The 14,114-nt window shown below is 48.5% G+C and overlaps 1 protein-coding gene across 1 annotated transcript in view; it reads left to right on the plus strand.

Moving 5' to 3' along the window:
* Positions 1–14,114, plus strand: part of PIK3CA (phosphatidylinositol-4,5-bisphosphate 3-kinase catalytic subunit alpha) — a 174,799-nt gene that overhangs the window by 52,530 nt on the left and 108,155 nt on the right. The gene's annotated exons all lie outside the window — the stretch shown is intronic.

The raw sequence follows: 14,114 nt of genomic DNA on the forward strand, positions 1-14,114 counted from the left end.
TCCAAAAAGAACTAGCTTCAGTCCCTGAAGTTCAGACGTTTGTGAAAGGGGTACTGTATATACAGCCTCCTTTTGTGCCTCCAGTGGCACCTTGGGATCTAAATGTAGTTTTTGGGTTCCAAAAGTCACATTGGTTTGAACCACTTAAATATGTGGAGTTAAAATATCTCACATGGAAAGTGGTCATGCTGTTGGCCCTGGCCTGGGCCAGGTGCGTGTCAGAATTGGCGGCTTTATCCTGTAAAAGCCCTCATCTGATTTTCCATTCGGACAGGGCGGAATTGAGGACTTGTCCTCAGTTTCTCCCTAAGGTGGTTTTCAGCGTTTCACCTGAATCAACCTATTGTGGTGCCTGCGGCTACTAGGGACTTGGAGGACTCCAAGTTGCTGGACGTTGTCAGAGCCCTGGAAATATAGGTTTCCAGGACGGCTGGAGTCAGAAAATCTGACTCGTTGTTTATTCTGTATGCACCCAACAAGCTGGGTGCTCCTGCTTCTAAGCAGACTATTGCTCATTGGATTTGTAGTACAATTCAGCTTGCACATTCTGTGGCAGGCCTGCCACAGCCAAAATCTGTAAAAGCCCATTCCACAAGGAAGGTGGGCTCATCTTGGGCGGCTGCCCGAGGGGTCTCGGCTTTACAACTTTGCCGAGCAGCTACTTGGTCAGGAGCAAATACGTTTGTAAAATTCTACAAATTTGATACCCTGGCTGAGGAGGACCTGGAGTTCTCTCATTTGGTGCTGCAGAGTCATCCGCACTCTCCCGCCCGTTTGGGAGCTTTGGTATAATCCCCATGGTCCTTACGGAGTCCCCAGCATCCACTTAGGACGTTAGAGAAAATAAGAATTTACTTACCGATAATTCTATTTCTCGTAGTCCGTAGTGGATGCTGGGCGCCCATCCCAAGTGCGGATTGTCTGCAATACTGGTACATAGTTATTGTTATCAAAAAATCGGGTTATTATTGTTGTGAGCCATCTTTTCAGAGGCTCCTCTGTTATCATGCTGTTAACTGGGTTCAGATCACAGGTTGTACGGTATGATTGGTGTGGCTGGTATGAGTCTTACCCGGGATTCAAAATCCTTCCTTATTGTGTACGCTCGTCCGGGCACAGTATCCTAACTGAGGCTTGGAGGAGGGTCATGGGGGGAGGGGCCAGTGCACACCAGGTAGTCCTAAAGCTTTTACTTTTGTGCCCAGTCTCCTGCGGAGCCGCTATTCCCCATGGTCCTTACGGAGTCCCCAGCATCCACTACGGACTACGAGAAATAGAATTATCGGTGAGTAAATTCTTATTTTTAGGTTTTCTATTTTCAGTGAGATCTGCTGGCAACAGACTCACTGCTACGAGGGACTAAGGGGAGAAGAAGCGAACCTACCTGCTTGCAGCTAGTTTGGACTTCTTAGGCTATTGGACACCATTAGCTCCAGAGGGATCGAACACAGGACCCGACCTCGATCGTCCGGAGCCGCGCCGCCGTCCCCCTTACAGAGCCAGAAGCATGAAGATGGTCCTGAAAATCGGCGGCAGAAGACTTCGGTCTTCAACAAGGTAGCGCACAGCACTGCAGCTGTGTGCCATTGCTCCTCTTGCACACCTCACACTCCGGTCACTGATGGGTGCAGGGCGCTGGGGGGGGGGGGCCCTGAGCAGCAATATTAACACCTTGTCGGGCAAAATAAGCACAATATGTAGTCCCTGCCAGGATCTATAAAAAAGCGGGAGTAAAGTCCGCCGAAAAAGGGGCGGGGCTATCTCCCTCAGCACACTGGCGCCATTTTCTCTTCACAGTGCAGCTGGAAGACAGCTCCCCAGGCTCTCCCCTGTAGTTTTCAGGCTCAAAGGGTTAAAAAGAGAGGGGGGGCACTAAATTTAGGCGCAAATCTGTGTATTATAGCAGCTATAAGGGAAAAATCACTGTGGGTAGTGTGAATCCCTGCATTATATAGCGCTCTGGTGTGTGCTGGCATACTCTCTCTCTGTCTCCCCAAAGGACTTTGTGGGGTCCTGTCCTCAGTCAGAGCATTCCCTGTGTGTGTACGGTGTGTCGGTACGGCTGTGTCAACATGGTTGATGAGGAGGCTTATGTGGAGGCGGAGCAGATGCCGATAAATGTGATGTCGCCCCCTGTGGGGCCGACACCAGAGTGGATGGATAGGTGGAAGGTATTAACCGACAGTGTCAACTCCTTACATAAAAGGCTGGATGACGTAACAGCTGTGGGACAGCCGGCTTCTCAACCCGCGCCTGCCCAGGCGTCTCAAAAGCCATCAGGGGCTCAAAAACGCCCGCTACCTCAGATGGCTGACACAGATGTCGACACGGAGTCTGACTCCAGTGTCGACGAGGTTGAGACATATACACAATCCACTAGGAACATCCGTTGCATGATCTCGGCAATGAAAAATGTGTTACACATTTCTGACATTAACCCAGGTACCAAAAAGGGGTTTTATGTTTGGGGAGAAAAAGCAGACAGTGTTTTGTTCCCCCATCAGATGAGTGAATGAAGTGTGTGAAGAAGCGTGGGTTCCCCCGATAAGAAGCTGGTAATTTCTAAAAAGTTACTGATGGCGTACCCTTTCCCGCCAGAGGATGGGTCACGTTGGGAGATATCCCCTAGGGTGGATAAGGCGCTCACACGTTTGTCAAAAAGGAGCCTGCTGATAAAAAGCAGGAGGCTATCCTGAAGTCTGTATATACACACTCAGGTACTATACTGGGACCTGCAATTGCTTCAGCATGGATAGTGCTGCTGCAGTGTGGTCTATTACCCTGTTAGGACAGGGATACTATTTGCTAGCCATAGAGCATATTAAAGACGTCGTCTTATATATGAGGGATGCACAGAGGGATATTTGCCGGCTGGCATCCAGAATTAATGCAATGTCCATTCTGCCAGGAGGGTATTAGGGACCCGGCAGTGGACAGGCGATGCTGACTTTAGAAGGCACATGAAGATTCTGCCTTATAATGGTGAGGAATTGTTTGGGGATGGTCTCTGGGACCTCATATCCACAGCAACAGCTGGGAAGGAAAAAATTTACCTCAAGTTTCCTCACAGCCTAAGAAAGCACCGTATTATAAGGTACAGTCCTTTCGGCTTCAGAAAAGCAAGCGGGTCAAAGGCGCTTCCTTTCTGCACAGAGACAAGGAAAGAGGGAAAAAGCTGCACCAGACAGCCAGTTCCCAGGATCAAAAATCTTCCCCCGCTTCCTCTGAGTCCACCGCATGACGCTGGGGCTCCACAGGTGGAGCCAGGTGCGGTGGGGGCGCGTCTCGGGAACTTCAGCGACCAGTGGGCTCGCTCACAGATGGATCCCTGGGTTCTGCAAGTAGTATCACAGGGATACAAGCTGGAGTTCGAGGCGACTCCCCCTCGCCGTTACCTCAAATCAGCCTTGCCTGCTGCCCTCGAGGAGAGGTAGTACTGGCGGCAATTCACAAGCTGTACTTCCAGCAGGTAATAATCAAGGTACCCCTCCTTCAACAAAGCCGGGGTTACTATTCCACAATGTTGGTGGTACCGAAACCAGACGGTTCGGTGAGACCCATTCTAAAATTGAAATCATTGAACACCTATATACGAAGGTTCAAGTTCAAAATGGAATCGCTCAGGGCGGTTATTGCAAGCCTGGACGACGGGGATTACATGGTATCACTGGACATCAAGGATGCTTACCTGCATGTCCCCATTTACCCTCCTCACCAGGAGTACCTCAAAATTGTGGTACAGGACTGTCATTACCAATTCCAGACGTTGCCGTTGGTCTGTCCCCGACACCGAGGGTATTTACCAAGGTAATGGCCGAAATGATGATACTCCTTCAAAAAAAAGAGAGTTCTAATTATCCCGTACTTGGACGATCTCCTTATAAAGGCGAGGTCCAGGGAGCAGTTGTTCGTCGGAGTAGCACTATCTCGGGAAGTGCTACAACAGCACGGCTGGATTCTGAATAGTCCAAAGTCGCAGCTGGTTCCTACGACGCGTCTACTGTTCCTGGGTATGGTTCTGGACACAGAACAGGAAAGGGTTTCTCCCGGAGGAGAAGGCCAAGGAGTAGTCATCTCTAGTCAGAGACCTCCTAATACAAATACAGGTGTCGGTGCATCAATGCACGCGAGTCCTGGGAAAGATGGTAGCTTCTTACGAAGAAATTCCATTCGGCAGGTTCCATGCAAGGATCTTCCAGTGGGATCTGTTGGACAAGTGGACCGGGTCGCATCTTCAGATGCATCGGCTGATAACCCTGTCCCCAAGGGCCAGGGTGTCGCTGTTGTGGTGGCTGCAGAGTGCTCATCTTCTAGAGGGCCGCAGATTCGGCATACAGGACTGGGTCCTGGTGACCACGGATGCCAGCCTTCGAGGCTGGGGGGGCAGTCACACAGGGAAGAAACTTCCAAGGACTATGGTCAAGTCAGGAGACTTCCCTACACATAAATATTCTGGGACTAAGGGCCATTCACAATGCCCTAAGTCAGGCTAGACCCCTTCTTCAACACCAGCCGGTGCTGATCCAGTCAGACAACATCACGGCGGTCGCCCATGTAAACCAGCAGGGCGGCACTAGAAGCAGGATGGTGATGGCAGAAGCCACAAGGATTTTCCGATGGGCGGAAAATCATGGGTTAGCACTGTCAGCAGTGTTCATTCCCGGAGTGGACAACTGGGAAGCAGACTTTCTCAGCAGGCACGACCTCCACCCGTGAGAGTGGGGACTTCATCCAGAAGTCTTCAAAATGATTGTACACCATTGGGAAAGGCCACAGGTGGACATGATGGCGTCCCGCCTCAACAAAAAGCTAAAAAAAAATATTGCGCCAGGTCAAGGGACCCTCAGGCGATAGCTGTGGACGCTCTGGTAACACCGTGGGTGTACCAGTCGGTGTATGTGTTCTTTCCTTTGCCTCTCATACCCAAGGTACTGAGAATACTAAGACAGAGAGGAGTAAGAACTATACTCGTGGTTCCGGATTGGCCAAGAAGAGCTTGGTACCCAGAACTTCAAGAAATGATCTCAGAGGACCCATGGCCTCTGCCGTTCAGACAGGACCTGTTGCAGCAGGGGCTCTGCCTGTTCCAAGGCTTACCACGGCTGTGTTTGACGGCATGGCGGTTGAACACCGGATCCTAAAGGAAAAAGGCATTCCGGAGGAAGTCATTCCTACGCTGATTGAGGCTAGGAAAGATGTGATTGAAAAACACCGCATATGGCAAAAATATGTTGCTTGGTGTGAGGCCAGGAAGGCCCCAACGGAGGAATTTCAACTGGGTCGATTTCTGCACTTCCTACAGTCTGGAGTGACTACGGGCCTAAAATTGGGTTCCATTAAGGTCCAGATTTCGGCTCTGTACATTTTCTTCCAAAAAGAACTGGCTTCACTGCCTGAAGTTCAGACTTTTGTTAAGGGAGTGCTGCATATTCAGCCCCCGTTTGTGCCTCTAGTGGCACCGTGGGATCTCAACGTGGTGTTGGATTTCCTGAAGTCGCATTGGGTTGAGCCACTTAAATCCGTAGAGCTAAAATACCTCACGTGGAAAGTGGTCATGCTGTTGGCCTTGGCGTCGGCCAGGCGTGTATCAGAATTGGCGGTTTTGTCATGCAAAAGCCCTTATCTGATTTTCATATGGATAGGGCGGAATTGAGGACTCGTTCCCAATTCCTTCCTAAGGCGGTATCAGCTTTTCATGTGAACCAACCTATTGTGGTGCCTGCGGCTACGTGGGACTTGGAGGACTCCAAGTTACTGGACGTAGTCAGGGCCCTGAAAATATATGTTTCCAAGACGGCTGGAGTCAGGAAAACGGACTCGCTATTTATCCTGTATGCACCCAACAAGCTGGGTGCTCCTGCTTCTAAGCAGACTATTGCTCGCTGGATCTGTAGCACGATTCAACTTGCACATTCTGCGGCTGGACTGCCGCACCCTAAATCTGTATAAGCCCAGTCCACGAGGAAAGTGGGCTCTTCTTGGGCGGCTGCCCGAGGGGTCTCGGCTTTACAACTTTGCCGAGCTGTTACTTGGTCGGGTTCAAACATTTTTGCAAAAGTCTACAAGTTTGATACCCTGGCTGAGGAGGACCTAGAGTTCTCTCATTCGGTGCTGCAGAGTCATCCGCACTCTCCCGCCCGTTTGGGAGCTTTGGTATAATCCCCATGGTCCTTACGGAGTTCCCAGCATCCACTAGGACGTCAGAGAAAATAAGATTTTACTCACCGGTAAATCTATTTCTCGTAGTCCGTAGTGGATGCTGGGCGCCCGTCCCAAGTGCGGATTGTCTGCAATACTTGTATATTGTTATTGCCTAACTAAAGGGTTATTGTTCTGAGCCATCTGTTACTGAGGCTCAGTTATATTTCATACTGTTAACTGGGTATAATATCACGAGTTATACGGTGTGATTGGTGTGGCTGGTATGAGTCTTACCTGGGATTCCAAATCCTTTCCTTATTGTGTCAGCTCTTCCGTTCACAGTATCCTAACTGAGGTCTGGAGGAGGGTCATAGTGGGAGGAGCCAGTGCACACCAGGTAGTCCTAAAGCTTTCTTTAGTTGTGCCCAGTCTCCTGCGGAGCCGCTATTCCCCATGGTCCTTACGGAGTTCCCAGCATCCACTACGGACTACGAGAAATAGATTTACCGGTGAGTAAAATCTTATTATTTTTTTTACCTTTTTTTATTTAATATAGTATAAAATGTATTTTCTGCAGCAGGGTACACTGTGTTCCACAGGGAAAACATCGGGGTGTAGAGATGGATCTTGATCCAGAGGCACCAACAGGCTAAAGCTTTAGACTGTCCCAGGATGCATTGCGGGGCCTCCTATATATAACCCCGCCTACAAGCACTGTGAGCTCCATTTTAGAGTTGGTGCCTGCATAAGCAGGTCACTTAACATGGGGGGGCTGCACAGGCAGCCCTGAAAAAGCTATTTAGAAGACTTCAAGGGCTGCAGCACTTCATATGTCAGTTCGGCTCCATCACCTCCCTAACGGCATCGCATACTCCCGCTTGCTCTGTTCCTGGGTACTTGCGGCGGAGACGCTCCGGTTCCTAGGCACACCACCGCAGACTCTCTACTGGCTGCTTCTAAGGGAGTAGGTAAGAGGGTCCCCCAGGCAGGACCCGCCATTAAATCGCGTTCCGGTCGCGGTATCCGGAGACGGATCGTGATGCTGGCGTGGACACTGTGGCCGTACAGGGACCCCACTACATCCACCAGGGCAGGGGAGCACAGTTGGATAATACATTATCCATGTATAATAAGGCTCCATAGTACCAGGTGATGAGGACCAGCATAGGGTATAAGGTGCTTGACCTGTAGCCCCTCCCCCAGCTCCGGGCGCTATCTACTGCTGGTGTAACCGCCCTGGAGCTGCCTCACACTCTCCCTCACGCCCTGATTGAGACGCTGGGCGCCTTCTTCTCACAGTAGCTGCGACTGGTCTCCGGGACTTCAGGGCAAGGTCCCCTCTGTAAATCCGCCTGATTTATAAGCGCTGTGATCCTACAGACACTTAAGTATTCTACATGTCATTTTAAGACCGTGTTAAGAACAAGTGTACCTCTACCAGAATATATTGTACGAGTATTCTGATATATACATCCGCATTGACAGGTAGGTGTGTGTGTGTGTGTGTGTGTGTGTGTGTGTGTGTGTGTGTGTGTGTGTGTGTGTATGTATGTATGTATGTATATATATATATATATATGTGTGTGTGTGTGTGTGTGTGTGTGTGTGTGTATATATATATATATATATATATAATATGTATATATATGTATATATATATATATACATACATACACACACACATACATACATACATACATACACACACACACACACACACACACACACACACACACACACACACACACACACATACATGTTGAGTATCCCATATCCGAAATACGGACTTTTTTGAGTGAGATAGTGAAACTTTTGTTTTCTGATGGCTCAATGTACACAAACTTTGTTTAATACACACAGTTATTAAAAATATTGTATTAAATGACCTTCAGACTGTGTATATAAGGTGTATATGAAACATAAATGAATTGTGTGAATGTATACACACTTTGTTTAATGCACAAAGTTACTAAAAATATTGGCTAAAATTCCCTTCAGGCTGTGTGTATAAGGTGTATATGTAACATAAATGTATTCTGTGCTTAGACTTGGGTCCCATCGCCATGATATCTCATTATGGTATGCAATTATTCCAAAATACGGAAAAATCCGATATCCAAAACACCTCTGGTCCCAAGCATTTTGGATAAGGGATACTCAACCTGTGTGTGTGTGTATATGTATATATATATATATATATATATATATATATATATATGTGTATGTGTGTGTATGTATATGTGTGTGTATATATATATATATATATATATATATATATAATATTATAGTAAATTCTCTGTAGGCGGCACTCGCGGCTCCAAGCAAAGGAAGACAGGACACTGTCTGGCTCGTATCAACAGTGTCCTGTCTTCCTTTCCTTGGAGCCGCGAGTGCCGCCTACAGAGAATTTGCTATATATGGGTGATTGCATGGTCACCAATGGAGGGCACCGGCGTTTAGCAATTTGTGTATATTGCACACTAAGGAGTGCCGCTAACTGACAGTATGTATGTATGTGTGTGTATATATATATATATATATATATATATATATATATATATAATGTATGTATGTATATGTCACTGTGACTGTGTATGCCTGTATCTGCCGTGTGGATTTCACTTTCAGTATATCCCTGTATTCTGTACCCTAGGACTAGGTGCGTCACGGTCTCATAAATAGTACTGCACAGTATTTACCTTTGAGTGTATTCTACTGTGTACTCAGTCACATCATACCGGATTTATTTGCTGGTTTTGTGTACGCAGTCATATAGTACCGAATTTAGATGCAGGTGTTGTGTACTGTGTACGCTGTCGCATACTACAGGATTTATTTGTAGGTATTATACTCTGTCTGGCTGTATCGTACTCATACGCTCTGTGGTTACATTCACTGAAATGTCTAACACAAAGGGCGGGAAATACGCAGATGCTCCTGTATCATGCAGCGCATGCGCCAGGGATTTGCCTGAGGGGGAAACTTTGAATGATGGTCTGTGTAATATGTGCCATACATCTACCAGTCAGTTCACTGCTCCTGTAGCCAATCGGGAGCCACCTTGGGCTGCGTTCTCAAATATGCTTAATACGCTTGTGGCACACCTTATCGCCTATGGGACCTCCTTTTCCATTGCAGCCACATATTGTCCCTATGGTTAATCCGCCCTGGGCGGATACTCTGTCTACCCAGATACAACAATTGAATCAATCTTTGGTTAGACAAAAACCTACCCCACGTCCCTCTGCGGTCAAGGGTTCATCTAAGCGGGCCGCCTCCTCCTCACAATCCACTAATATCTCAGATGATACTTCTGATGAGGATTCGGAGTATACTGATCCGTCAGACACTGATAGTCGCTTCTGACATGGAAACTACAACGCAAGTTGATGTCCCTGACCTAGTGGAGGCTATTAAGCTGATTCTACAAATCGATGAAGATGTAGATTCCACTACTGCGTCTAAGAAACCTGATAAATGTAAACATCAGAAGGTAACTAAAGTACAGTAGTCTTACCACATTCTGACCATTTGGTTGACATACGTCAGGAACCGTGGTCTTCTCCAGGAAAGAAATTCTCCCTGTCTAAAAAGATGCTAGCTCGTTATCCTCTTTCCACTGAGTTGTGTAACAAATGGGAAAATCCACTGCCGGTGGATTCCCATGTCACCCGTCTTGTGGTGTCATCTACTCTACCTGTCACCACTGTCACCTCACTGAGGGAACCGACAGATGAGCGTGTCGAAGGATGCCTGAAGTCTATTTACTCCCTTACAGGTGCTGTACATAGACCCACTTATCTGCCTCCTGGGCCGTAAAAGGAATTGAAGCATAGGTTCAGGCAATAGTGGAAGAGCTGCCTCAGGATATATCTGACACTGCCAGACCATATCTGTCACATATTGCCACCGCCTCCCACTACATTCAGGAGGCGTCCTCTGAGGCAGGTGTAATGGCGGCCAAGACGTCGACTACGACCATCCTGGCTCGACGAATTCTGTGGTTGAGGTCATGGAAGGTGGACCTGTACTCCAAAAAGACCTTGGAGGTGCTCCCTTTTAAGGGAGACATCCTGTTTGTGGAAGATCTGAGTAAGATTGGAACTGACTTAGTGGCTGCTAAGACTACATTTCTCCCAAATACTAATCCTTCTGCACAGAAGGCAAAGAGTACCACTTTTCGTTCCTTTCGACCTCAAGGGAAAGCTAAAGGTCAGGCATACCCGAGACAAACTTGTGCTCCCAAAACCACTAAGCCCAAAGCAAAACAATCCTGGGCTGCCCATCAGCCTGCTTCCAAACAAGACAAGCCTGCTGCATGACGGGGCGGGCCTCCCCTGGACCCATGGGTGCGAGAAGTCGTCTCTCACGGGTACGCTATTTCTTTCAAGAGACATCCCCCTCGCCAGTTCCGAACGACGATTATACCTTTGGACCCATTGAAGGCGCAAGCTCTACACCTGGTTGTGCGTTCCCTCCTAGCGCCGGTACCCCTGTCCCAGAGTGGAGGAGGATACTACTCGACCCGGTTTCTTGTCCCGAAACCCAATGGGTTTTTCCGGCCTATACTCAACCTAAAATCACTGAACACATTTGTGAGAGTGTCCTAGTTTCGCTGCGCTTGATTGTACTGGCTATGGAACCCGGAGATTATATGGTATCCCTGGATATACAAGATGCCTATCTGCATATACGTATTGCTATATCGCATCAGCAATATCTGTGGTTTGCTATTGACAACCTCCATTATCAGTTCCAGGCTCTGCCATTTGGACTGGCCACGGCCCCTCGGATCTTCACCAAAGTCATGGCCACTCATCTGGTCGTCAGGCAATCGGGATCCTGCCGTATCTGGATGACTTGCTGATCCTGGCGAACTCCCAAGATGTCCTTCTCAGTCATCTACAACTGACTGTAAACTTCCTACAAGCCCACGGGTGGCTCTTCCAACTGGAAGAAGTCCTTGCTGGTCCCTGCTCGGAGCATGGTACACCTGGGGGCACTGCTAGACACACACAGTCAAAGACTGTTTTCTGTCTCCAGAGAAAGTCCTGAAACTTCAGGACAGGATAAGATGCTTCCTCTCTCACCCAAGAGTGTTGATACACTCGGCGATGCAAGTACTAGGCCTCATGGTGTCTGCATTCAATATGGTAGAGTACGCTCGGTTTCATTCCCGCCCTCTACGGAGGTTAATCCTTTCCATGTGGGATGGCCTGCCTCATCGGATCAGGTCTCAAATGATCTCCTTGACTCCGGAGGTTCGTCTGTCACCGACCTGGTGGCTACTGGACCAGCAGTTAAGCAGGGGCCGTCCCTTCTGGATTTCCAACTGGGTCTTCCTGACTACGGACGCCAGTCTGAGGGGTTGGGGCGCGGTGCTGGAGCAACACTCTCTCCAGGGTCGGTGGGCCAGGGAGGAATCTCTCCTCCCGATAAACAATCTGGAATTGCGGGCAGTGTTCAATGCTTTGACTCTTGCCCTGCGTCTGATACGGATCAGGCCTGTTCAAGTACAATCAGACAGCACCACCACAGTGGCTTACATAAATCATCAAGGCGGCACGCGAAGCCGCATGGCAATGATGGAAGTGTAAAATATCCTTTGTTGGGCGGAACACCATCTGCTAGCAATATCGGCAGTGTTCATTCCGGGGGTCCTCAACTGGGAAGCGGACTTCCTCAGTCGTCAGGACGTGCACGCTGGAGAGAGGTGTCTTCATGCAGAAGTCTTTCAACTCCTAGTGGACAAATGGGGCCTACCAGATGTAGACCTGATGGCGTCTTGGCACAATCACAAAGTTACGGTCTTCGGATCAAGAACGAGGGATTCTCAAGCAGCGTTCGTGGAGGCACTGGCAATTCCATGGAATTTTCGGCTGCCCTACGTGTTCCCTTCAGTGTCACTCCTGCCCAGGGTACTACGGAAGTTCAAGCAAGAAGGAGAAATACTACTTCCAGCGTGGCCCAGACGGCATTGGTTCTCAGACCTGCAGGGTTTATCGATAGAGCGTGCTCTTCTACTTCCTCAATGCCCAGAAATCCTCGTTCAGTGCCCTTGTGTCTACCCGGACCTGGCCAGACTGGATTTGACGGCGTGGCTCTTGAAGCTTCACTCCTGAGGGCCAAAGGATTCTCCGAGGCGGTTATCCAAACTATCCTAAAGGCCCGCAAACTGGCTTCTGCACGGATTTATTATAGGGTCTGGAATTCTTACTTCACCTGGTGTGCTGCTAAGAATTAAGATGCTTACAAGTTTAGTACTTCCAGACTTCTGGCTTTTTTGCAACTAGGCCTGAATTTACGACTTTGTCTGGCCTCCTTCAAGGTTCTCATATCTGCCTTGTCTGTGTGGTTTTGGAGAAAATTTTTGTCTATTCCCGATGTTCATACAATCGCTCAGGGCGTACTGCGGATTCGGCCTTCCTATGTCCCTCCTGTGGCTCCATGGGATCTGTCTGTTGTCCTGAATGCTCTGCAAGAGTCCTTCATTTGAACCTCTTGAGTCAGTGGACCTTAAATGGCTTATGGCTAAGGTCCTTTTCTTATTGGCTATTGCCTCTGCCAGAAGGGTGTCGGACTTAGGCACTTTGTCCTGTCGTCCACCCTTTTTGATATTTCATTGTGACCGCGCAGTTCTCCGAACTCGTCCCGGTTATTTGCCTAAAGTGGTGTCATCTTTTCACCTTAACCAAGAGATTGTGGTTCCGGCGTTCATCGCTTCTGACTTGTCCTCCAAAGAGCGGTCTTTGGATGTGGTAAGGGCTCTCCGTGTTTATGTGGAGAGGACTGCCTCTTTCCGGAGGTCAGATACCCTTTTTGTACTTTTTGATTTCCACAAACGTGGCTGGCCTGCGAATAAGCAAACCTTGGCCTGATGGATTAGAATGGTGATTGCACAAGCTTATGCGCAGGCTGGGCTCCCGGCTCCTGCTGCTATTAAGGCCCATTCTACTCGGTCTGTTGGACCTTCTTGGGCGGCCCGCTGTGGCGCGTCTGCAGAACAATTGTGCAAGGCGGCTACGTGGTCCTCAGTGAACACGTTCATTAGGTTCTATGCCTTTGATACTTCCGCCTCCCAGGATGCTTCCTTTGGACGCCGGGTTTTCATACCCGCTAAGGTGCGTCCCTTCCCTTGAGGAACTGCTTTAGGACATCCCCGATGTTTTCCCTGTGGAACACGGTGTACCCCGCTGCAGAAAAGGAGATTTATGGTAGACTTATCATGGTTAAATCTTTCTGCGAGGTACGCTGGGTTCCACAGGGCACTTAGCTTCTTTGGGTTTGTATGGCATTAGCCGCTTGTCCCTTTTCCTGTCGTGAGAACGTGACTAACATCTGCCTTCTCTTTTACCTGCTTCTGCATTGGACTAGTTAACTAAAACTGAGCTCACAGTGCCTGGAGGCGGGGTTATATAGAGGACGCCCCGTAATGCATCCTGGGACAGTCTAAAGCTTTAGCTTGTCGGTGCCTCTGGATCAAGATCCATCTCTACACCCCGATGTTTTCCCTGTAGAACCCAGTGTACCTCGCAGAAAGAGATTTAACCATGGTAAGTCTCCCATAAATCTCCTTTTTAAAAAATATTATATTATGCGCATCTGCAGAACGATCTCCTCGTCAAAAACTGGGGTACATAGTGGGGCAGCGCAGTCTCATGTGATCTGACCATGTCAGTTAAGTTGTTAACCACAGTTGCAGTGATACAGATTTAGGGCCTTACTCAGGTTTGTTAACAAACCAAAAAAGCACACTAATGGGCAAAACCATGTTGCACTGCAGGTGTGGCAGATGTAACAGATTTGGGTGGGGAGTGTTAAAACTGAATTCTAAATTGCAGTGTAGAATTTAAGCAGCCAGTATTACCATGCACAGAAACCATACAATCCACCCAAATCTAAATCTCTCTGCACATGTTACATCTGCCCCTCCTGCAGTGCAACATGGTTTTGCCCAACTGCTTACTATTTTT

Source organism: Pseudophryne corroboree, chromosome 4 (genome assembly GCF_028390025.1).
Source record: "Pseudophryne corroboree isolate aPseCor3 chromosome 4, aPseCor3.hap2, whole genome shotgun sequence".
In the NCBI taxonomy this organism is placed as follows: Eukaryota; Metazoa; Chordata; class Amphibia; order Anura; family Myobatrachidae; genus Pseudophryne; species Pseudophryne corroboree.